Below are 23,288 nucleotides of genomic sequence, written 5' to 3' on the forward strand. Positions count from 1 at the left end.
GAAATCCAACGGAACATTAAATAATCATCTGCTGATAACTAAACACGAACCGATCAAGGTCCCTTGAAATATTTTGGGGAACACAGCCAATATGAATGCGTTCAAAGAAAATTAACGAGTTTACAAAGTGTTAAAAAGAAAGTGTTCCGAAAATGTCGTACGATAGCGACGGGAAAATGAAATTAAAATCTAAAACTGGCTGCAACTCATCAGAGTTCCATTTAAAATATAAAATTATTTAATCAAAGTTCAAGTTTAATGATTTTTCATGTAGGTTTTATCCTGTTATACAAGAGAACCATACTTCCCTAGACTTAAATCAATAAAATAAAGCAGATAGCTTTTGTTACAACTTTTCGTTTCTGTATCTAAAATATTGCCTATAATTGTTTAATACTTCAGAAATATTTGTCAACAAAGAAATGAAGTTCAGCTTTCATATAGTACTTCATTTTATTGTACGACCAAACTGTCAGCTGTCAAATTTAAGAGTTGCCAATACAAATGACAATCATTTGAGTTTCTATTGCTGACGAAAATTCCCTTAATCGTTCTTTTCTTTCTTTGGATTTATATTGTTTTGTTCAAATCAACACTTGCTTCTATGATTAATTATATTTTATTTTATCTTTTAAAACTTTTAGTTCTCAAAGTAAATCATTAAATATTCATTAGTTTCTTTTTTTGTATTTTCAGATAAATTTTTGCATATGAAATTCTGTCACAAACATCAAGAAGGCGACTAAGCAATGTAAGTATACTTTGTGTTATTCAAAGTATTTTTTTTTTACCTCTAAATTCATTGCAACCTTTGGCTATAAAAAGTTGAATGAAATAAAAAAATACTGATCTCATAATGCAAAATAAACGACAAACAAAAATCAAAAAAGACAATTGGAAAGAAAATTGTTTCTTTTTTGACAACCACAGTTACAAAATTAAGTGCTGTCAAACTTGTTATTTAGTCAATATACAATTGTGTAAAGTATGAAAACTTCAAAAATACTGAGTAGATACGAAACAATGATTTTAGCATTTCTTTATCGAAGACATTGAAAATTCAACATTAACGTAGAAATTAATGACTTTTCTATTAGAATTTGTTTTAGGTGTCAAATTTGCAACATATATTATGCAATTAAATTAAAAAAATCTATTGAATCTACGTATTGACAATGCCCGTAACCAAGTGATAGCCTTGAAATATAAAACCAAGTTCATGTCAGCTGTCAAACGTCTAAATGCAACATCGATTACAATGCAAATACTTGTGGAACTAGAAAAATGTACATTTAACCCCGTTAACGATTACTAACCTCACTTAAAACAATAATATAGAAGTTTGATTAAATAAATTTTATGACTTCACGTGACTATAGCTCATATTTGCTTTACCAATAAAATGTTCCTTCAACTCCCCACTTGCAAAATATTGTACCTTTTGATATTTATCCACAGCAGTGAGGAGTGAGTGTAATGTGGTGAATAAAAACACTATTTACCATACTAGACCACAATAAAATTCAAATTCCAATAATTTTATTCAAGTTAAAACACATTCTGACGTAAGTTTTTTTTTCTCCACAAAAACAAATAAACACATCCCTGATTTTGAGGTTACTACGGAACCCCATCCCTCATTTTTACCACTTGAAAACTCTAAACCGCATTTATATGCATCTACAAACATACTCGACACGTACCAAATACATACATACATTTAATCAATTCGAAAATAAAATTTTCAATTAAACTTTAAAATGAAATTCGATATCGCATCATTTCGTTGTTGGTTTTTATAGTTAAGAGCGATACTTTTTGTTTCTATGAGCGTATAAGTATCTAAGTTATTTCAAACCCTAGGTACCTACATAATGTAAATGAAACAATTTTGCACTTTGTTGAATTCTTTTATTTTTCTTTTGTCATTAATTTAGCCAAAATCAATTTGCAACCAATTGAAAGTTTATAAAAATAGCTGCAACTTTACACAAAAGTACCAAAACCAACCGATAGTCGCCATATTATCGCATTTCTATTGTATATGTATACATATCTCTTCTCTTCTGCAGCATTAAACAAGAACAACACGATGAAAACAGCAACAAAATGTCACCAACAAAAATAAGAAGAAGCATATACATATTTTTAACAAAAATATATCTGTATCTCTTTCCTCGCATCATGCAAAAGTTTTCTGACCCAAATTCTAGGCTAAGAATAAATTTAACGTTACGTTACATATGTACGGTACGTAGTACATATGAGAGACTTTATGTAGATGTTTAAGGTTGAATGGTTCGTTGAATCCTCCTCTTATTATATCATACACGACTCGCTATGAATTTAAATTAAAATAAAATAATAAATAAAACAAAAAAATACCAGGCACCAGGTGAGTTCGTTTGATGGAGAGAAACATATTGTAGCATAAAAACAAAAACAAAAACGAGAAATATTCATTTTTATGATTCGACAAATCTTCGTGTTAAGTTAAAAAACTATATATCTGTCAAAACGTATAGCTACTACAAACTGATAAATATAAATTAGATCTAAAAATATTAAACTTTTATAGTTTAGGAAACATATTTGCCAGTTTGTAAAGTTTTTATATTCATTTTAAAATCTTATTCTATTTAGTAGGAAATTTTGACAGGAGATCCTAATTATGATTTGATATATATTTGTCACGAAGTCTAAATGTGTTTCAACGCAATCAAAGTTGACTTTTTAATGGCGGAACTACTGGATCTTATTTCTGTTAAAACAAAAAAAGTGACACTTAAACGTCAATGAAGTGATGTAGACTTGAGATATAGCTGAGAAAAATATAGAGCTGATATACTAAATGGCATACAAGTCTTCATATTATAAAGGGTGTCCCAAAATTAACGCAAGATTTGAATTAAATAGAAAACGCCGTTTTTAGTCTTTTGATAGTTATATTTTTATTGACTCGTAAAGTACATAGGATAGGGTTATGTATGGAATAACACATCGGACAAATGGCCTCCACGGCTTTGCATGCACATGCGCACCCTTTTGTTGAAATTTTCCATGACCATTCTGCATAAATGTGGCTGAATTTCGTTGATGGAGCGTTGAATCTCCTCCTTTAAGCACGGCTGGTTGTGGGCTTGTTGACATAGACTTGTGATTTCAAATAACCCCATAAAAAGAAGTCTAATGGTGTTAAATCACACGATCTAGAAGGTCAATTTTGATCACCGAAACGAGAGAGTACACGACCTGGAAATGTCTCATGCAGTGATTGAATTGTTTCACGGGCTGTATGACATGTGGCACCGTCTTGTTGAAACCACATATTGGACACATCAATATCATCCAATTTTGGCAGAAAGAACTGTGTAATCATGTCGCGATATCGAGCACCAGTAACAGTCACTGCTTGACCAGCATCATTTTCAAAAAAATATGGCCCAATTACGCCTCCAGCCCAAAATCCACATCATACAGTCACGCGTTGTGGATGCATTTGTTTTTCGACAATCAGATGTGGGTTCTCCGAACCCCAAATGCGGCAATTTTGGCGATTGACAAAGCCATCAAGATGAAAATGTGCTTCATCGCTTAGGTCGATTTTGCTCGAAAAATCAGGGTCCATTTGTTGATGTTCAATAATCCATTCAACGAACTCTCTTCTCTGTCCATGGTCATTAGGCTTCAATTGTTGTGTTAATTGAATTTTGTAAGCATGAAGACACAATTCTTTGGTGAGTATACGCTGTAGAGAGCTTTTTGAAATTTGCAATTCTTGTCCACGACGTCGAATTGAGGTTCCTGGATTGTCAGCAACACTCTCACGCACTGCTTCGACATTCACATTTGAGCGGCTTGTTTTTGGACGACCAGTGTGTTTGGCGTCTCCAACGGATCCAGTCTCCATGAATTTTTCAATTAATCTCTTCACAGTTGACGAAGTTAAAACACTATTCCGACCATATTTTGTATGAAATTTTCGAACTGCAGCCGCCAAGCTTTCACTATTTTTGAAATATTCTTTAATAATGAAGACACGTTGTTCTATCGTGTAACGCTCCATTTTTAATAACCCTATACTGTTAGCTGTCAAATTGCTTTTTTTCAGGGTTCCCAACACTTCACTGCACAAATGACGGCAAATTCAAATCTTGCGTTAATTTTGGGACACCCTTTACTAGATTATTTTCTCTAAGGCTTCTTCAAATCAATAAAATAAACAGAATGGAATATTTGTCACACGAATTATTGCCCAGACAGCCAATCAGCTGACAACATCCAATTACCTTTTTACGAAAACGAAATTGTCAGATGTCTCAAGAAACGACAACTGACAATTCAAAACGAAAAATTCTGTAACAAAATTCTGAGTAATAAGATGCATCTGAAACAATTAAACTGACAGGGTCCCATTCTTATTTAGTTAGAACTCAATTCTATTAAAAAGCGCTTTTTGTTCCGTTTATTTCGAACTCGAAACAAGAAAAAACAGTACCTTCTTTATAGGGTCCGCGTCTTATTTTTTTTTTGAAAATGCTATTAAAACAATGCTATAAACAACAAAAAAGAATTCTACGAGCTCGTCGCCAAAACTTATGAGCAATGACCCAAAAACGATGTTAAAATTCTCCTGGGAGATCTTAACGCCAAAATTGGTAAAGAAGGCATCTTTAGACAGTCAATCGGAAGACATAGCCTACACGACATCACATCTGGCAACGGATTTAGGCTTATCGATTTCCTAGCCAACATGGTGTTGAGTAGCACCAGATTCCCTCGCCTAGATATCCACAAAGGTGCTTGGCGGTCCACCGATGGTCGAACACGCAACCAAATCGATCATGTTGCGGAAGACACTCCTTTAGCATACTTGACGTTCGTACGTACAGATCAGCCAACATAGATTCCCACCACCACCTAGTTGGTGCTTAACTGCGCGTACGAATATTCATGGAAGCTCTTAGGTGAACAACAACCTCGAGGAGAAGATTCAACGTTCGAAGACTGCATCAGGAGGATGCCCCCTATGCGTTTGCCGACCGAGTATCCCTAGAGCTTGCGAAAAACCCTATACAACGGACGACATGTGCTCAGAGACCTACTGGCAGCTTTGTAAACAATCCATTAGAAATGCTGCAGGTGCTAGGTTCTCACAGCCGCCACCAAGGAATCCCTGGTTTGACAAAGCCAAAACGGAGGCATACAAATTGTGGCAGCAAATGAGGACACGATCTTCCCGCCAGCTCTACGTCGACAAGAAAAGGGATGAGAACCGCTTACTCAAAAGAAGGAAAAAAGCCCATGAGCCGCGTGAAGTCGAGGAGATCCAGGGATGTTATAACAGGAAACAGGTGCGGAGCTTTTATAGAAGAGTCAAAAAGAAAACAACGGGATTCGCTAGCCGCCCTGGAGCCTGCAAAGATAAGCAGGGGAATACCGTAGTCGAGACGCAGTCAATGCTAAAAATCTGGAGAGATCATTCCAACTAGCTGCTTAATGGCGATGAAGTCAACGATTTCTTCACCGAGCAGCCACGTCAAATCCATTTGGTTGACGATCTAGAGTTCCACCCACCCGACCAAAGTAAGATCAAACTAGTCATCACCAGGCTGAAGTCAAACAAAGCGTCCGGTGATGATGACGGTCTGCAGTCGGAGTCTTTTAAGTATGCTGGAAAAGATCTGGTAAGGAGCATGCACCAGCTAGTTACTAAAATTTATTCGGAAGAAAGCATGCCCGACGAGTGAAACTTAAGCCCCATTTGCCCGATTCATAAAAAAGGTGACCGCCTTCTCGGCGCCAACTACAGAGGCATTAGCCTTTTAAACATCGCGTACAAAATCTTGTCCAACGTATTATGTAAACGCCTGAAGCCATCATTTACTGACGAACTAATTGGCCCTCACCAGTGTGGCTTCAGGCCTGGAAAATCTACCGTCGACCAAATTTTTACTCTACGCCAAATCCTGAAAAAGACCCAAGAACACAACATCGAAACACACAATCTTTTCATAGATTTTAAATAATTATGACAGAGCCATGTTGAGTTTTGGTATCCCTGCCAAACTCGTCCGTTCGTGCAGGATGACCATGGAGAATTCACTCCATGAAGGTTGGAGACAACTTAACAGAACCTTTCGGCCTCAAAATCGATGAAAAGATGGTGGCTGTCGATTTGGTGTTCTTAGGTTTTTTCCAGGATCTGCCGTAATGTGAATATTTGATCGACTGTGGACTTTCCTGGTCTAAAACCACACTGATAAGGACCTATCAGGTTGTTGACCATGAGCTTTAGACGCTCACATATTACGGCAGAAAAGATTTTATAGGCGATGTTAAGTAGACTGATTCCTCTATAGTTGGTGCAGTTTAGAGGGTCTCCTTTTTTCAAGATCGGGCAAACAATACTCAGGTTCCATTCATCGGGCATGCTTTCTCCTGACCTCCTGACTTATCTCCAGCTGCTTTAAAGAGCTCGGCATTAAAGCCATCTGCTTCAGCGGTTTTGTTAGACTTCAGCTTAGATCTGGCAATCTTTACATCGTGTAAGTCGGGTGGACGGAATTGTTGGCTTTCGTTGTCTATGTTGAATGGATTATCATCCTGCCTGACAGCGCAATTCAGTTCTTTGTCGCCGTTATACAGTGTGTAGAGGTTGTCCTTCCATATCCTCAGCATTGACTGCGGTTCCACTATGATGTTTCCACTTTCGTCTTTGCAGCCTTCGGTTCTAGTTTTATGTACCTGTGAATTTCGTTCCACCTGTTCATAACACTTTCGAACTTCATTCCTGCTTTTAAACCTCTCAACATCTACGACCGCGCGCTTCTCATGCCCTCTCTTTTTTCTTCTGAGAAGTCGGCGTTCCTCTCGCCTCTTCTGCTCATAGAGCTCATGAGCAGCTCTCGTCCTTTTATGCAGCGCCGCGGTGCTTTGCGTGCCTGTTGTTTGGCTGCATTTGCCTGCCGACATTCCTCATCAAACCAGAGGTTCCTTGTTGGTGGCTGATTGAAACCCAGCACATCAGAGGCGGCTTCTCTGATTGCATCTTGGCAATGTTGCCACTGGTTTTCGTTACCTTGCGTTGGCGGCAGATAACTACGAGAGAGGTTACTTGTAACTCGTTCGGAGACGAATTTGTTGATCTCTTGCGATTGTAGGCATTCGACCAGCATCTCCCTGTTTTACCTTGGGTCTGGAAACCCGGAGTGCTACCTTGGCTATAACAAGGTAGCTCCTCTCAAAGTTCGGACATCCATGATGCTCGAAGCGTATTTTGACTTTAAATTGATCTGGATAACACCAAGTTCTTTTGTGGATGTTAAGGTGTGAAAAATGCGAACTGGCTACCATGACGTTTCGCCCCGCAGCAAAATCTATGAGCCTGAATCCGTTGTCGGAAGTGTTGTCGTGCAGGCTGTTTTTCCCGATTATTCCACCAAAGATGTCTTCCCTTCCTAGCTTGGCATTAAAATCGCCCAGGACTATTTTAATATCGTAGCTAGGGCACTGCTCATATGTTTTGTATAAGAGCTCGAAGACCATATCTTTGGTGTTGTCATCTTTCTCTTCTGTAGGGAATTGCGCTCATATCAGGCTAATTGTGCCGAATTTAGCCTTAATGCGGATGTTCATGAGGCGCTAATTCATGCACCTGTACCTCAGGACTTCTTGCCTAAGTCTGGCTCCAATAACTTAGCCGCATCCAAATAAGCGCTGTTGGTTTTCGTGGTACAGTCACCATAGTAAATATCGCAGTTTTCATCCTCTTTCTGCCCGGCCCATCCCATCGTATTTTCTGGTAGGTGGTGATGTCTGCTTTTATAGCAGTCTAGGGCTTCTGCTAATTCTTCGGCCGCACGTGGTCTGTTAAGGGACCTAACATTCCACGTTCATATCCGAAGTTCGTTGTCCTTAATTCGTTTGCGTAGGTTGTCAACAGTAAATCCGTTCGTATCCGAGGCTTGTTTGTGCTTCGCACCTATGAAGCTTTAACGTGGAAGTCACCCCGACGGCACAACCCTCAACCTGAAGGGCCAGATCTTGAGTATAACTCTTCGGCCTGAGCTCCGAATAAGTCGAAGAAGCCCTATAAGGTGCTCACTAAATAGTTCAACCTTACTGGAACTTCAGACGCCACCTCTTATTCCATCTCGGGAATTCCTCCGCTGCCTTCTGGATAAGGAGAGGTACCTTAGTGGAAACACATCTCCCTCCCCCTCTTTCGTTTGCTGCCCCCAACGACTTTCCACTGGGGTTGGAACCCAATCTCCAGTTGAGGTACTAGGCACCCGATGTTCACCATGGGAAGGTGAGAGTAGGAGTTGATAGACAGAGGTGGGTTTTGAGAAAAAACCTGTGGACGCTTGTGTCCTCTTAAATGCACATGTGTACCATTCATCAATCAATCTTTACTGTCTTAATAGCTTATGATATGAATTTGCAACTAGGGATTTGACAGTTTTCGAAAAGCTCAGATATGCTACCCTGAATGCGAATTCGAAGAACCAGTGCAGTGCACAACTTAAATGAACAGACCTACTTCTGTCAAAAAATCATTCAATCCACCGTTTTTTTTTTTCGGTCTTAAAAAAATCAATCATTAAATTTGGCTACCCGAACGAACCAACCAACCGCTCCACTGATTGAAAGAAATTGACGTCATTCATCTAATTATTATTTTTATTAGAAGACATGAAAATGTTAATATGATTGTTTTTCTTCGTTTTCAATTCGATTTCTTATTCGAAGTTATTTTTCGACGTCGTCGCTCTGTCGTCGATCGATGGAACTATATTTCAGTTGAATAAATAAAACTAGCCTTGAACTCTCTCTCTCATAGAACAAGTGAAACGAAAAAAAGAAAACTTAACCCACCCGCCTTCCAGAACACTCACAATTTCCGCACCATCAATCGCATCATCACTTTCTTCAAAAACGTCTTTTCCACATAAACTCATAGATAAAACTATATTCCTTTTATAATGAAAGTTTTCGCAAGGCAACCAGAGGCCAAAGGAGATGGAAAACTTTTCTTTTCATTAATTTTAGTATCCCTTACTTCCTTCTATTATAAAAATGATGATTTCAAATTCAACCAAGATAAATTTAATTTGAAATAAAATAAATTCCTTTGCTGTTTTGCATATAAATTGCAAACGAATTAATTAAGGCGCTGTTTACATCGTTGCATTTATATATTTTTGTGTATAGTTTAAATTAAACAAACAATGGAAAAGCTTAATGAAAAAAAAAAGAAAAGTTAAAACACGGAATTCAACATGAATATTAAATTTGTGTGTATTTTTCAGAAATTATAAATAAAAACTATAAAATCATTTAAGATATTCACCTCTGCTTTATATAAATTTGGCACAAATCCAAATATTGAAAAGTTTTTTTTTTTTAAATTTTGAAACATAACAAGATTTTAATTAAAACATTTTTGTATTTATAAGCTAAAGCACTCTTATAACCATCTCTGAGAGAGCGAAAGAATTCATTGACAGCGGAAGAGTTGGTCGCTGTCAATCAGTGCAATGGACTTTTGACAGGATTAGCGAAACTGTCAAAAAGTTATTTTGACTAATTAAAAAAACTCTCAACAAGGTTGATTTTCTTGTTTCCGTTTTGTGTCTTTTTGCATAAGTTTGGGTTGACTTTTGGTTTTTGGGACATCAAGCATAAGATAATTTAACATTTTTAATTATATTCAAAAACAAAATTGCAATGCTGTCTATTGTTTGTGTGTGTGGTGGGTTGCATAAGCGTGGGTGAGAACCACACATTACACTTTCACCACTACCATCATCAGACACTTGAAGAGGATAAACATAAATATTTTAATTAGCTTTACTGTTCGACCTGATGCGAATGCAGATAAAGAATAAATAAACGACTACGAAGAGGAAGATCCTTTGTCCTTTTGTTGTCCCAGCGAAAATGAGTTCAAGCTTCAAGAACTTTCATTGTGCAAAAATGACGTAAATGAAAGTGTGAGTTGAGAGTGTTTTGTGTTTGTATGTGTGTTTTTTTAACACTACGAACTTTTCATTCTCTTTGTTTTTCTAATGGGATTTTGACATTTGAGAGGATGCGTTCAACAGAACAAAGTTTAAGATAAGAATAAATTAAATTTATGTGTACGTATATGAGTCATGTTATTTTAATCGGATTTGAAAGTGCTTATATTCGTTGTTATTACTTTTTCTTGCATGAATTGTATGTCCTTTTGTTCGAAATTATAATGAGTAAGGCAACAGTTCATGCACTGCACAATAATTCAATTTGGTTATCAACTTAATTGCTTTTTGGACACAGACTGCATAAAGTCACTGCTTCTACTGCCAAAAGTAAAACATGGAAGAAAGAGAATCTTGTTTGAGAAACGATTTGTGATTCGTATTGAAAAAATAGATACTTCAAAATGTTTTTAAATTATTGTGTCAAGTCAAAATGACGGATTACACTTGACAGTTTGTGGTTAGGTTCGTTTAGGTGAAAGTGGCTGTCAAAGATGGAAACGGACACACTTAGGCCAGTTTAATGGCCCATTGTGATACCACATGAATCCTGACGCTTCCTCCTAAGCTCAATGGAACAAGTTTGAGTCCCTTACAAAACGTGAGAGGCTGATTATCGATATGATTTAGATCGTTAACGAAGAATTCTCCTAAGTAATTCTTGCGTTTTCGAGCCTGAGCAGGGCATGTGCAGAGAAGATGAAGAACCGTTTCTTCCTCTTCCTCTTCCATACAGCTTCTGCAAAAGTCATACGCTTAGTCGCGTGGCGTGCTTTCCTATTAGACAGTGTCCGGTTATGACACCTATTATCGAGCTTATATGCGATCTGCTTAGAGAGAGCAAGCACCTTGAACGTTTTAAATCAAGTGTTGGCCAGATGTGTTTTGTGACTTGACACGTGGTGATGTTGGTCCACCTGGTGCCTGCCCTCCTCACAGCGTCTTGCATTAGTAGCAGTTTACAAGTAGCGATTGGTATGCCAGTACTTGCCAAACGTGGTAGGATGGTCTGCACTGTACCGTTCCTGGCGAGGTCATCTGTCTGTATGGAATATCTCTATAGCCCGGAACCCAGGAAATGTGAATATTAACCTGCTGTTCCATCTCTATTAGAGATGATCGACAGTTATGGACTGTTATAGAGTTTGAAGAGACAGAGTCCAGAGATTTTATGGCGGCCTGGCTATCTGAGAAAATACGGATATCAGATGTTGATATCACGTTTTATTTGAGCCAGGACAACACTTCCTTTTTTGCCAAAAGTTCCACCACACACCTCCACCAACCCCTTCTTTTGTTTTTGACCCATCTGTGTAAAAATGGATTGACTCTTCCTCCAAGAATGTCCTATCCTCCCAAAAAGATTTGGGAGGTATAGAAATCTGCAAGTCTCTGTCGAATTGCAGTTGGGCGATGGTGTAGTCTGTGTGCTTTGGAATTGATTCTAAATACCTTAGAATTACGGAGTGGCCAATGTTGTTGTTAGTCCACTGTGACAAAGCTTTAAGGCGAATAGCAAAGCTTGCAGCTATTTGTTTGCTAAATATGTCAAGGTGTTAGGTAGAGCAAGGTGTCCAGTGCCGCAGACGGGGTCGTGCGAAGCGATCCGCTTATACATAGGCAAGACAAATGGAATTTTGTACCTCCTCGAAAATAAGACCAGATCGGTTTTGTATGGGTTAACACTTAGTCCACACCAATCAGCCCAAGGATTGTCTGTCTAAGGCATTTTCTAAGGTGTTAAGATGCTTTCCTGAAACTGATATAGCAACGTCGTCCGCATAGGCGATCACTCTAAAATCCTCCGCATTCAGACTAGTTAGGATTTCATTCATCACTATGTTCCAGAGGAGAGGGGATAGAACACCACCTTGCGGTGTCCCTCTACCAACGAATCGTCTGCCAGAAGAGTTGATCAGTTTTGAAGTTATTATTCTTCTAGTAAGCATTAACTCCCGAAGCGAACTCTCTACATTTAGAGACGTTAGTGCAGATGTGTCCACGTTGTTAAAGGCACCTTCGATGTCAAGGAAAGTAACCATAGTGAACTCTTTATAATGGAGGGAATATTCGACGGTGCGTACTAAAGTGTGAAACGCTGTTTCCACCGATTTACCCTTACAGTAGGCATGTTGAGACGAATACTTGCCCTTAAATGGATATCAATCAATCTTTCCAAGGTCTTAAGAAGGAATGATGATAGACTTATAGGTCGTAGATCTTTAGGATTGACCAGCGAGCATTTACCTGCTTTGGGTATAAAAACAACTTTAACTTCTTTCCATGCCGAGGGAACATGGACCAGATAAAGGCAGGTGGTAAAAATTGCCTCAAGGATTATGTCAGAGGTCTTTTGTAGCTCGGCTGGTATTATTCCATTTGGTCCTGCAGATTTAAAAGGTTTGAAGCTGTTGAGAGCCCATTGTAGCTTATCCTTTGTGATTAGACCTTGTGGATATGTTGTATTTGAACTTGATCGTATAAAACTGTTGCAAGTTTCGGTAAGATAACTACCAGGAAAGTGAGTGTCCAACAGTAAGTTCAGCGATTTATTACTTCAATTTGTCCAGGAGCCGTCTGCATTTTTCAAGCAGCTTTCCTTAGTGCCTTTTTGCAGATTCTTAGGGATTTTTTGTAAGAGTCCCAGTGAGGGGCTAGTCTTGCGGTTTTGGCCCAGTTGAAAAGTTTCCTGCATTCTTTCCTGAGCGAGTCAAGCTCTGAGGCCCTCCATTGTGGATTCCTCTTTCCTCTTATGTGTAAAAGTGGACAAGCAATTGCTAGCGATCCGTTCATAGCTGAGGTAAGGTCATTGACTTTGTTGTCAAGGTCATTAGCGTTAGAGGAAGGACTAGATAGTCCAGGTTCTAGTAAACTCTGTTCTCTTTCGAAAAGTCAATCGACTCGGGTTATCATCCACATCTCATCGTTCTATGATGAGAGAACGAGTGTTCTTTGGATACTACTACTACTAGCCGGAAACTTCCTTTGGTTGTATCAATCCTAGCTACGGTGGTATCTTTGTTACTGAAATGATGGAGTAAAAATACATTAATGCTACGTTTCACTAGTATGCAAGATCTAGGTTCACGTTTATCTGTCACACACAGTGTGTAGTACCCAGGATCCCACAAACCATGATTCTTGGATCAGGACAATGTCTTCCCCGTTTCTTGCCAGACGGAGAAGAATTGAGGCCGAGGCATTTATGGAGTGTTGGAGATTAATCTGTACTAACTGCAGCATTTTGGCTACAATAAGGTAGATCAACCTCCACCACGGTTTTGTTCTGATCCTCTGAGTCTGAGGATGAACCCAAGAGTTCGTCCTCGCTTAGAAGGATTATGTTAAGGTCGTCCTCAGTCTCCATTAAGGATGGACTGTCTACGACTTTTGTAGAGGGTGGAGTCGTGATTGGAGAGGGCATGAGTGCATCGTCCCCCTCTGTTAGGAGAGAAGAGGATTCCCAGGCCCACCAACCGCTAGTTCATCTTCGGTTGTTTTTGGAGGCCCGCTTTCCGCGTAACCTCATCTATTTTAGGAATTCGAATTTTAATGGATTCGAAGCAATAGTTTATGGAGCCCTCGTTTAGGGCTAGAGGAGCCAAGGACTCCTATTAAGACCCTTCACTTCCTCTAGCTTGGCTATCTTCCAGCTATGCGTCGGAAGGGACGGGTTACAAACTCTGATAATCTCGAGAATTTCTTCGATAGCAGCAAGTTCGATTGGTTTCCAAAATGCCTGCTCTAGGTCTGCCAGGAATGTCTTCCATAGCCACAACCTCGAGCTTCCAACCTGGCCAAGCTTCACCTAACCGCCTGACAGCGAGCTTGTATAGGCTTGTACAGTTTGTGGTAAGGTGATAAAATGCTGAAATGCCAAAATCAACGACTCAAACAATTGAAATGTTTTGGCCAGTTTGTATATCTACAATTTTTAATAATTTTCTCAGTCAGATTGATCTCTAAACTTGCAATCTTTTCTTCTTTTTTGAATTATGGGATAGCCATTTTTTGAGAAATATTCTATCCACTATCAAGTTTCTGACACCAAAAGTGAGAAATTTTGTTTCTGCACAGAAATTTCTGAAATTAAAGAAATATAAACTGGCCAATTTATTAATTTCGAAATGACACTTGTCAACATATGTCAAATTGTTGGAATGACAAGCATATCGACATTGACCATCAAGAATTGTTTTCTTTATGAAAGAAATCAATAAGAAATTAAACAAAACATCGAAGCGTTTTGTTGAAAAACGCTTCTTTTACGGATGGCTGTGATTTGTCAAACTGACGTTTTTTGAAGTACGTTAGTACGTTAGAATTTGAACACATCAAAGTTGTCTCCATCACCATGTTGGCTGTGTTCAAAGACACTGTGTGCGAAATCTACCTAGAAGAATATATTATTATCTTTTTTAAATTTAAAAACGCTCATTAATCGTATTGCTTGACTTTTGTGACTGAATAACGTATAGAAAATTTGACAGCTATCCGTTCTCATTACGAAACCCTTATCCAATACGAAATTATAAGAAAATACAAAACATTTATTGATGGTCAGTATAAAGTTAGCATAAGTTTATGGAATTGGAAAAAAAGTTTATTCTTATTTCTTTAGATTTAAACTATGAAAGTCAAAAATTTATTTTTATTCTTCTTGCTTGTGAAGCCTTTTTTATGCAAAGTTTCTTTATCTAGACATTTCTACATTTCCGTCTTTAAAATGAAATCAAAGTCACAAACATATGATATCGTTTTTGTATTTCTTAAATTTCTTAACTTTTTGTTGCTCCTTTAAAGATGAAGACAGTTTTGTGCCTTCTTGTGTTTTTCTTCCATTAAAATATAAAAAAAAGTATTTTCTTTCTTTTGGGTTATAAGATTATAAACTGGTGTAATGATTAATTCTGACCAACAGCATGTAGTTTGTATTGCGTAGTGTAGACACTTAGTCGCCTGATGAGATTTATATCATGTCCTTGCAAGGAGTGTTTTTCTCATAGATGGCTGTATCGATTTTCTTATATTTTGCCATGTTATGTCATCATCATCATCGCCATCAATGAGTCATCTTTTTTGTTTTAAGTTTGGGTTTACTACACCAACAAATAATAAAATCCTTCTTCTATGAATCATCGCCTCAAAAGTCACATGTAAACACCGTTTAACAGCTTGATTTGTCTTTTTAATATTATTTTTGTTTCCCCGCTACCTATTCTCAACACTTCTCAATTGACATTATTAGTACAATGAACATGTCATTTAAGGTCCGTTTTCACTGTCACAAACCTATAGTAAAAACGAAAGTTGATCATTCTGAACAGAACGTAAACTGAGTTTAAAGTGAAGGTGAAAATTGATTGGCGCCATCACTCATATTTTCCTTATCAAATTCTTGAATGTCAAATATAATTCAATGTGTTTGACACTTACATCAAAATGTCACGCTCTTTAAGGTTTTAAAAACAATACGAGAACTAAAAATGTATACAAACAGCATTATTCAAGAACAAATGAAAGAAAATCACAATGTTCTGCAGATCTTTCATTTTGTCCTTGTTTACACGAGGAAATTCCATTTTCAACAACTTTTTGTTTAAATCCGGGGAACGACACGAAAAAGCATAGGTGAAAGATATTGCTACGGTTGGAGATTGTTATTTGCTTACTATCTCCTAATATTCGAATCATTTATAATTTTGCTCCTGCAGTAAAGGTTACAAAAGATTTTTAAGAGAAAGCCGTCAGAAATTTTCCGATAAAACCGTCATAGGTTGTCCTTTTTTGACATTTGACTTCTTACTCTTTCTCTATCTCTCTATCGATAGTATTTATACTTTTCTTTTTGATTGTAGCTCCTTTCCACTGGATAAAACTTATTTAATAGACTGACATTTTTGTATTTGTTTCGTGTAAACGAGATGAAATGTCAAAACGAGTCGCCTCAAATGGTCTCATGTTATCACCGTTTGAGAGCATGATTTGTCTTGTCAATATTATTTTTGTTTCGCCGCTACCAATTCACAACACTTCTCAATTGACATTTTATAATAAGTACAATGAATATTTCATTTAAGGTCCGTTTTCACTGTCACATATGCGCATATAATTAAAACGAAAGTTGATCACTGAACAGAACGTAAACTGAGTTTAAAGTGAGCGTGAGTTGAATGTCAAATATAATTCAATGTGTTTGACACTTACATCAAAATGTCAAATTCGTTAAGGTTTTAAAAACAATACAACGGAAAATGTACATAAACAGCATTATTCAAGAGCAAATGAAAGAAAATCACAATGTTCTGCAGATTAAAATAAAAACAAAATCGTCCTTTTCTGTCAATTGAACAAAACAAAGAACTAAAATAGAAATATAATAAAGGAATCCTCTCATCTCACAATGGTGACATTTAATATAAAGATAAAGCTTCCTATTTATCTAGCACAAGTGCCGTGCAAAAGTGAATGTATTCATTTTATATATAAATCTATGTGTGAACTCCCCCTCAAGTGACCTATATAAAGATATATGGCTCAAAGAAAAGACTTTATATAATTTTCAATCGGGATGTTGCACATAATATAAAGAATAAAAAAGACGCAGTGAAACATCTTAATGTAATTTCCCAGTCGAGTGCGACACAAATGATAAAATGAATGCTCACCACGATGAATGACAGAATGAATGAATTGCACAGGTGTGTTCGTTCATCAAAGGTAGTTGTGCAGAAGAGAAGAAATCAAGAATCTATGCCAAAAGGTTGATGATTTTTATTTACATGACAGTCTTTTATCTGAGTTTATTATGCGCATTTATACATAAAAGTCGACAATTTTCAACTAGGAAATACTTGCATATGAACAAAACTTAAGGGCCAGAGATCATCTTCATCATTCATCAGACAATGACGTGTGAAAAGTTATCCACCGCCTGGGTTGGTGTCATTTACATGAAGTATGCCATAAATGTCAATGCTCTTTCCTTCTTTCATCACTTCTCTCACTCGCTCTTTGACACTTCAGACTTTCTTTTTATTTATTCTTTGTTGTGCAATATGAACTTAAAAAAAAAAAACTTGCTGTGAAAATTGGATCAAAGTTCCAGACGATATTTTCATTTGTCATGTTAAACATTTTAATCCATTTTAATTTACTCATATAGAAAATATAAACTGAATTATCATCTTAAGTACTCATCAACTGACAACGACGAAAACGAAGACGGATGGGTATTCTTCTAGTACATTGGTCGTCTGCTGACATCAGACAATAATGTGGAGTCAATCTCCATCCATTTGTTGCTTGCTCTGTCATAAACGTCAATTTGTAAGTTTGTTATTTAAATTCAAAAAAATACAAATCGGTAAATGTATGTCACAAAGGGAGATTGAGTTACTGAATTTATATCGTTTAGAATAAACCATAAAAATGCTAGAAGAGTGTAGAAGTGGATTGAACGAAGAACGAATGTAACCCAATTGATGGTAAAGAGGCTGATTGCGAAATGTCATCCAGCCAGAATAAAGTTATTCTATAATAGAACAATTATGTCATCGAATTAAGACCATTTTGACATCACATAAATCATGTAATGCGTATGCCGTATGTATATTATTTCGAATTAGTATTGGCAAAACAAATACAATTTTGATACCAGTTGCCAATAATTGTAGATATAGTATTGTTTGACTTTCTTTGCTTTGTTTTACTTTGGAGTTACATTTTGACTTTACTGGCAATATTTCAAGCAGTCAATTTTCGATGAACAACATTTCCTACACCCAATTAGTCAATTCACAATCTATACAGATGTTGACTCTCTGGCGATGCTTATTTCGGCTGATTGACGTTTGGAGTGTGAGTTCTAAATATTATACGAATATACGAATTGTCAGCGCACTGAATAAATGCATGATGATAGATGACGCAGGATCTAATGATGAAATGTCTGTATCGTATTTACAAAGGAGCTGAAATCGCGTGAGCAAACGATGAAACATTTTGACGTCTAGATGTCAGTTAAAGTAATGCGCTTAGACATAACAATTTGAAAAGTGATGCTAAATTCTTCTGATTGGCGTTTACAGCGACAATTTTTAATATTATTTGGCAATTTTGAGTTCTTAGCTTAAGCTTTCCAGCTGCGCCCTTGCTATTATTCAAAGCCTTTCTCGCATGAGCGTTCATTTTTAATCTTTCATGGAGATTGACACCGAGGTATTTTAAAGATTTTTTTAAGGGGGTCAGAGTTGCCATCAATAGTAAGGTTTAGATATCTACTTTCTCGGACAGCAAGGTGGTGCCCCTTACCTGCTGCATTGCGAAAGCAAATCAGATCGTATTTATTGGTATTCAATTCAATTCCCCATTTCTTGTAGTATGGGATGACTAAGTTCAGATTGGAACTCACTGAGTTAAGGGCTTTGTGTGGTCTCTCATTGGGACAAAACAAGATAGTGTCGTCAGCATAGAGAATTGCTTCGGAGCAGCGATGTTGAATTGGCAGGTCATGCAGGTATAACTTGAAGAGGAGGGGACCAAGGATGGATCCTTGCAGCACACCAGTCTGGATGGGGATACGAGAGGATGACTCGCCTTCAAAGTTGACTGAGAAGCTTCGGTTTGAAGGGAAACTTTACAAGGTTTTTATAAATATTGGAGGAAAATTTAACTGAATAAGTTTGTATAACAGCCCTGCATACCGAGTCAAATGCTTTTTTTAAATCAAGACCTTAAATTGTTTAAAATTTTGTCTTGAAAGTAAAAGAGAGCGTGTCAGTAGAGTGGCCTCTCTTGAAGCCAAATTGGACCTGTTGTGTTAAGTCTGAGTCGCCGAAGAAGTTGAGTAACTTTGCATACATTATTTTTTCCCAGGTTAGAAAGAAGGGAAATGGGTCTGTTTAAGACAAGTTTCTTGTGGGAGAGGTCTCTTGTAAAAAGAGTTAAATTTTTATTGTTTTTAGAGAGTTTATATTGGGGGTTATGAGGTTGAAAATCATGGTAAAATGGGGGATAGGGAGGCGATAAAAACCTTGTTAAGCATCTGGTTTTTTAGATTCATCCATTTTCTTGTAGTTTGGCGAAAAGCCTCTTAAGAGATAAGCTTTGATATTGGTAAACCAAAAAGTCAAATAGAATCGTCAATGAAGTCTGAAACATCATTGTTGGAAAAACCAACTCTTTGGAAATATCTAACTCCATCTGCATAGACGGTTACGTTCCTCTAGAGGGCGTTAATTGGATTGAACACATGGTTATTATTTTTTGCTTTGGCTAGCAAAGCATCTTTCTTTGTTAATAGTGCGATTCGGTTGGGCATCCCTTAAAGTTCGCCGGGTGACCCGTAAACTTACAATTTACGCATGAAGCGACTGGCCGGACTTATAATTAATTAAACATTTTACACATCTGGGCGTGACCGTACCTTTGACAATGGTAGCATTGTTTCGTGTCCGAATTTTCGACAGAATCCCATTTGATTCTGTGTCTAAGTAAGAAATAAATTTTTTTGATTTAATAAAATATCTCTGTCCTCAAGAACGCAGAATAAGAGGTCAAGTAAAACGTCATTCTGTTAAGACCATTTGGGCTCAAATTTCTTAACAATCCAGCTTATTAAATTCTTTCTGAATTTCTTCAAATGAAAAATCATTTATCGTGCCTTTCAAAATGGCATTATATGTCTTAAGTTGTTAAGGTTTGAAGGAGAAAGCTTCAATACCATTTTCTAAAAAGAGGCTATGCAACTCAACACTTTTAACTATAATTTTAAGTTTACCGAAACCATTTGCAATAAATTTAACGTCATTTTGATTGTAATAAAACTCACCCTAAAATTCAATATAGTTTTGGATGAAACTCCCTTGGTGAAGATGAGTGGGGCACCATACTTCTTTTGATCTTGCTGGAGTTGAGTTCGAGTCTGCTGATGGGATATTACTGCTTCCGTGCCCGCCACGGTTGATGTTGCTGGAGTTAGGGCTGTTGCCTTTGATGATTATTAGAGTTGCTGTTGCATGAGCCCGCAATGTTAGAGATTTCTTTTTACCGAGTCTTCCTCGTCTTCAATCGCATTGAAAGGTGAATAACGATTGTGGTTGTAAACAACTTCCCTTGCAACCCTCTTTGTGTCCACAGTGGGTGCATTTTGTCGCCTTTTTCTTGCCATTACCATCGTAAACTTTTCCTTGTCACCAGCAAGAAGATTCTTGAGAACTTCAGCACCGCCTTATTCGGCGCTCTTTTTATTAGGAGCGTTTGCATTGTTTGAGTCGTGTCCAATAATTACGCAGTTATTAATTGGCGCATGTTGTCTGGCGCCAAACAAGTTGTTATTCGTGAATTCAATTCTTGGTTAGCGGCAGCGATGATTTTTTGTTTGGTCTGCATCGGATAACATTTTCGATGGTAATTTAGTTTTTCCGCAAAAGAACGTTTATCTGGAGGTTCTTTATGCTCATCGGGAATGCGAAACTCACTTTCGTCCATTATTGCCCAATAAATTTAGGAAAAAGAAAATTCAGACGTCTGCACTGTTCAGAGAACGAAACGGGAATCCAACAGTTCTAAATATTCTCTTAAAGTTTGACATCCTCTGAAACATTAAAAATTAAAGCAAATATAAACTCTATGATGTAAACAGTAATTTTGCATAACTGGTTCTAAAAAGAAACGTCACTTGTCATTTTGTTTAAAAAACAAATTAAGATTGAATTCTTATGGGAAAAAATTAAAATAAACTAACTTTCCATTCATCCGGTTTAGCTCGAGCTATAAAAATAATTGATTCAATATAGTTTAATGGTGATGAAAAATTCCAAATACTTTGCTATAAAAGTTAAGGTTGGTATATCACTGACTTGAAAGAAATCCATCATCAACACCTGTGCTATTCATCAAAGCATGCAATTTCTTTCTCAATATTATTATATTTATATTATGTACATCAGACTTTCATCCATCATCATCATCATCATCGGCATCATAGAGAGAGAGAGAGAGAGAAAAAAAATGCATTAGTTGCTCTGCTGCAACATTCCAAATGAAATCAACGTAATTCCACAATAAAAATACTTCTTTAAACGGCACTTATCATCTATGATTTAAGCAAGTTAACAAAATACAATAAAAACAAATGTGTCTTTTTCCAAATGAAATAGAAATGACCGTCTTATAATTTGTAAAGTTGATGCTACTGCTACTTCTACTACTATTGCTGGTGATGTTGTTGTCAGTTGAACCGGCTTGTCAACTTGCCATTTCGTTAAGCTGCGACAAGTTTGATTGTCTCCACCGAACGACCGCCGCTGCTGTGTACCATGCTGAGGCTCATTTACCAGTGGATGTCATTAGCCTTTCACTCTCAGAAGTCGATCAAAATGAGTAATCGTTTCGTGAGAAAATACCTAGTCCCGTTTTGTGTATGGTATATGGTCGTCGTAGTCGCCTCACGTCAGTCTTTTGCGCGTCAAAATGCAAACGGCAAAATAAATGCCGCATTTCAGCTGTTTTTATTTATGTTGTTTTTTTTTTGTTTGTCTTTTCTTAGTTTTGCTTTCCGTTATTCATGGCTTTTTGTGAGTTTAACGGGTTATTGGTATCGTGACCGATGAATATCATTATGTGTAATGTTATTTGTTTCACGGTCAATGGATGGAAAGTTCACTGGGGCTTATGTGGATTTGTTTTGTTTTTGTTGTGTTTTCAAAACTGTAGACGTTCATTTGTGTGGATTCATTTTTTTTTTTAATAATTGTTATATTTTGAGCATCATAATTGTTTTAAGATTTTGAAGCCTGTATCGTTCCATTTATATTAACTGCGTAGAGTTTACTTGTCAAATAGCAAACAAATGACAGATTCAAATGTGACAGCTACCCAAATGTCAGGCTACTCAAAATAAGACTTTATAAGACTTATAAACTCAATTCTTTTAAATGTTTTAACTTTTGTAGATATCGTAAACATGTTTGCTTTGATTTCTTATGAATATGAGGTGTGAATGTGATTTTAACAGTCACCAACAAACTTTCTGGCAAATGTTCTTAATTAAATGAATCACAATTATAATTTTTTTCAAAATCTAAATTTGGATCAACATTTTTATAAATACCACCTACAAAAACAAAACAACAAAATTAAAACATCTTTTTCAATAGAAATCTTCCATATGACAGCCAACCCACATAGGTGGGGGTTCCAACATTTTGTGTGTATTTTATTTGATTCTTTAATTTCCGGTGACGATAGAAAATAAATAATCAAAAAGTGATTCATAGAAAAATACGTTAGTTTAAATTGATTTTTCAGTTCAGGTAAATTATTATTTTTACTTTTTTTTAATAATCTCATATGTCACATGCACACTACACCTAAATGCAAGATGGCGCCTGTTGTAACTGTCATCAAAACGTTACCTTCCTTAAAAAATGTGGTTCTTTTAATCATTTTGCCAAATGTGTCACTAAGTGCTGTCAAAGCAAAACGAAAAAAAGAAACAACGAATAAAGTTCCCATAAAAGTCATGCACACTACACCTATGTATGTAAGTGCAAGATGGCGCCTGTTGTAAGTGTCATCAAAAAGGTAACCTTACTTAAAAAATGTGGTCCTTTTAATCATTTTGCCAAATGTGTTACTAAGTGCTGTCAAAGCAAAACGAATAAACTTCCCATAAAAGTCAAGCATTACGTTGATGATTTTCTCTTCTCTAAACATTTCGCTATAATTCCCACGGGACGATCTATCAAATTGCTATCAAATATACTGATCTCAAAAGACTTACCTTTCGACGACTCGACGACACGGTACGGGTACCTATTTCTTTTGAGACTATTTTAACAGGTGTGCACACTATATGCACACTTAAGCTGGAGGAAAAATTCAAAATCAAAAGTACTTACTATAACATACACCGTACCCGTACCTACTTTTGGTTTTAATGTCAAACGCTGAAGTTTGTTTTTGTTGGCTTTTAGTTCGTTTTTCACCAAATGAACAGAACACTCAATTCCACTTGCTGCGGAACGTTACGTTTAACCAAAGTGCATTTGATGCACGTGTTCGTGGAATTTAATAGCTTCACTAGAGATACAGCTCAGTTCCAGCTATCCACCACGCCGCGCCGCTGCTGCGCTCAAAACCCTCCGGGCCGTCCCATTCTCGTGTCCATTTAATACACCTGAGGGCAAATAGCTGCAATTGCATAGTAAATAGCGGTAATATTGATGTGTATTTCTATGGATGTTGTTGCAAAGTGAT

At 36.9% G+C, this 23,288-nt stretch overlaps 1 protein-coding gene across 11 annotated transcripts in view; it reads left to right on the forward strand.

Annotated features, from left to right (window-relative positions):
- The window catches only part of LOC129938805 (F-actin-monooxygenase Mical), a 230,362-nt gene that overhangs the window by 109,862 nt on the left and 97,212 nt on the right, over positions 1 to 23,288 (forward strand). For all 11 annotated transcript variants that reach the window (XR_008780483.1, XR_008780484.1, XR_008780485.1 and 8 more), the window contains exon 4: positions 697 to 751. The gene's annotated coding sequence lies outside the window, so the exon portion shown is untranslated. The remainder of the gene's footprint in view (positions 1 to 696; positions 752 to 23,288) is intronic.

The sequence above is a fragment of the Eupeodes corollae genome, chromosome 1 (genome assembly GCF_945859685.1).
Source record: "Eupeodes corollae chromosome 1, idEupCoro1.1, whole genome shotgun sequence".
Classification (NCBI taxonomy): Eukaryota; Metazoa; Arthropoda; class Insecta; order Diptera; family Syrphidae; genus Eupeodes; species Eupeodes corollae.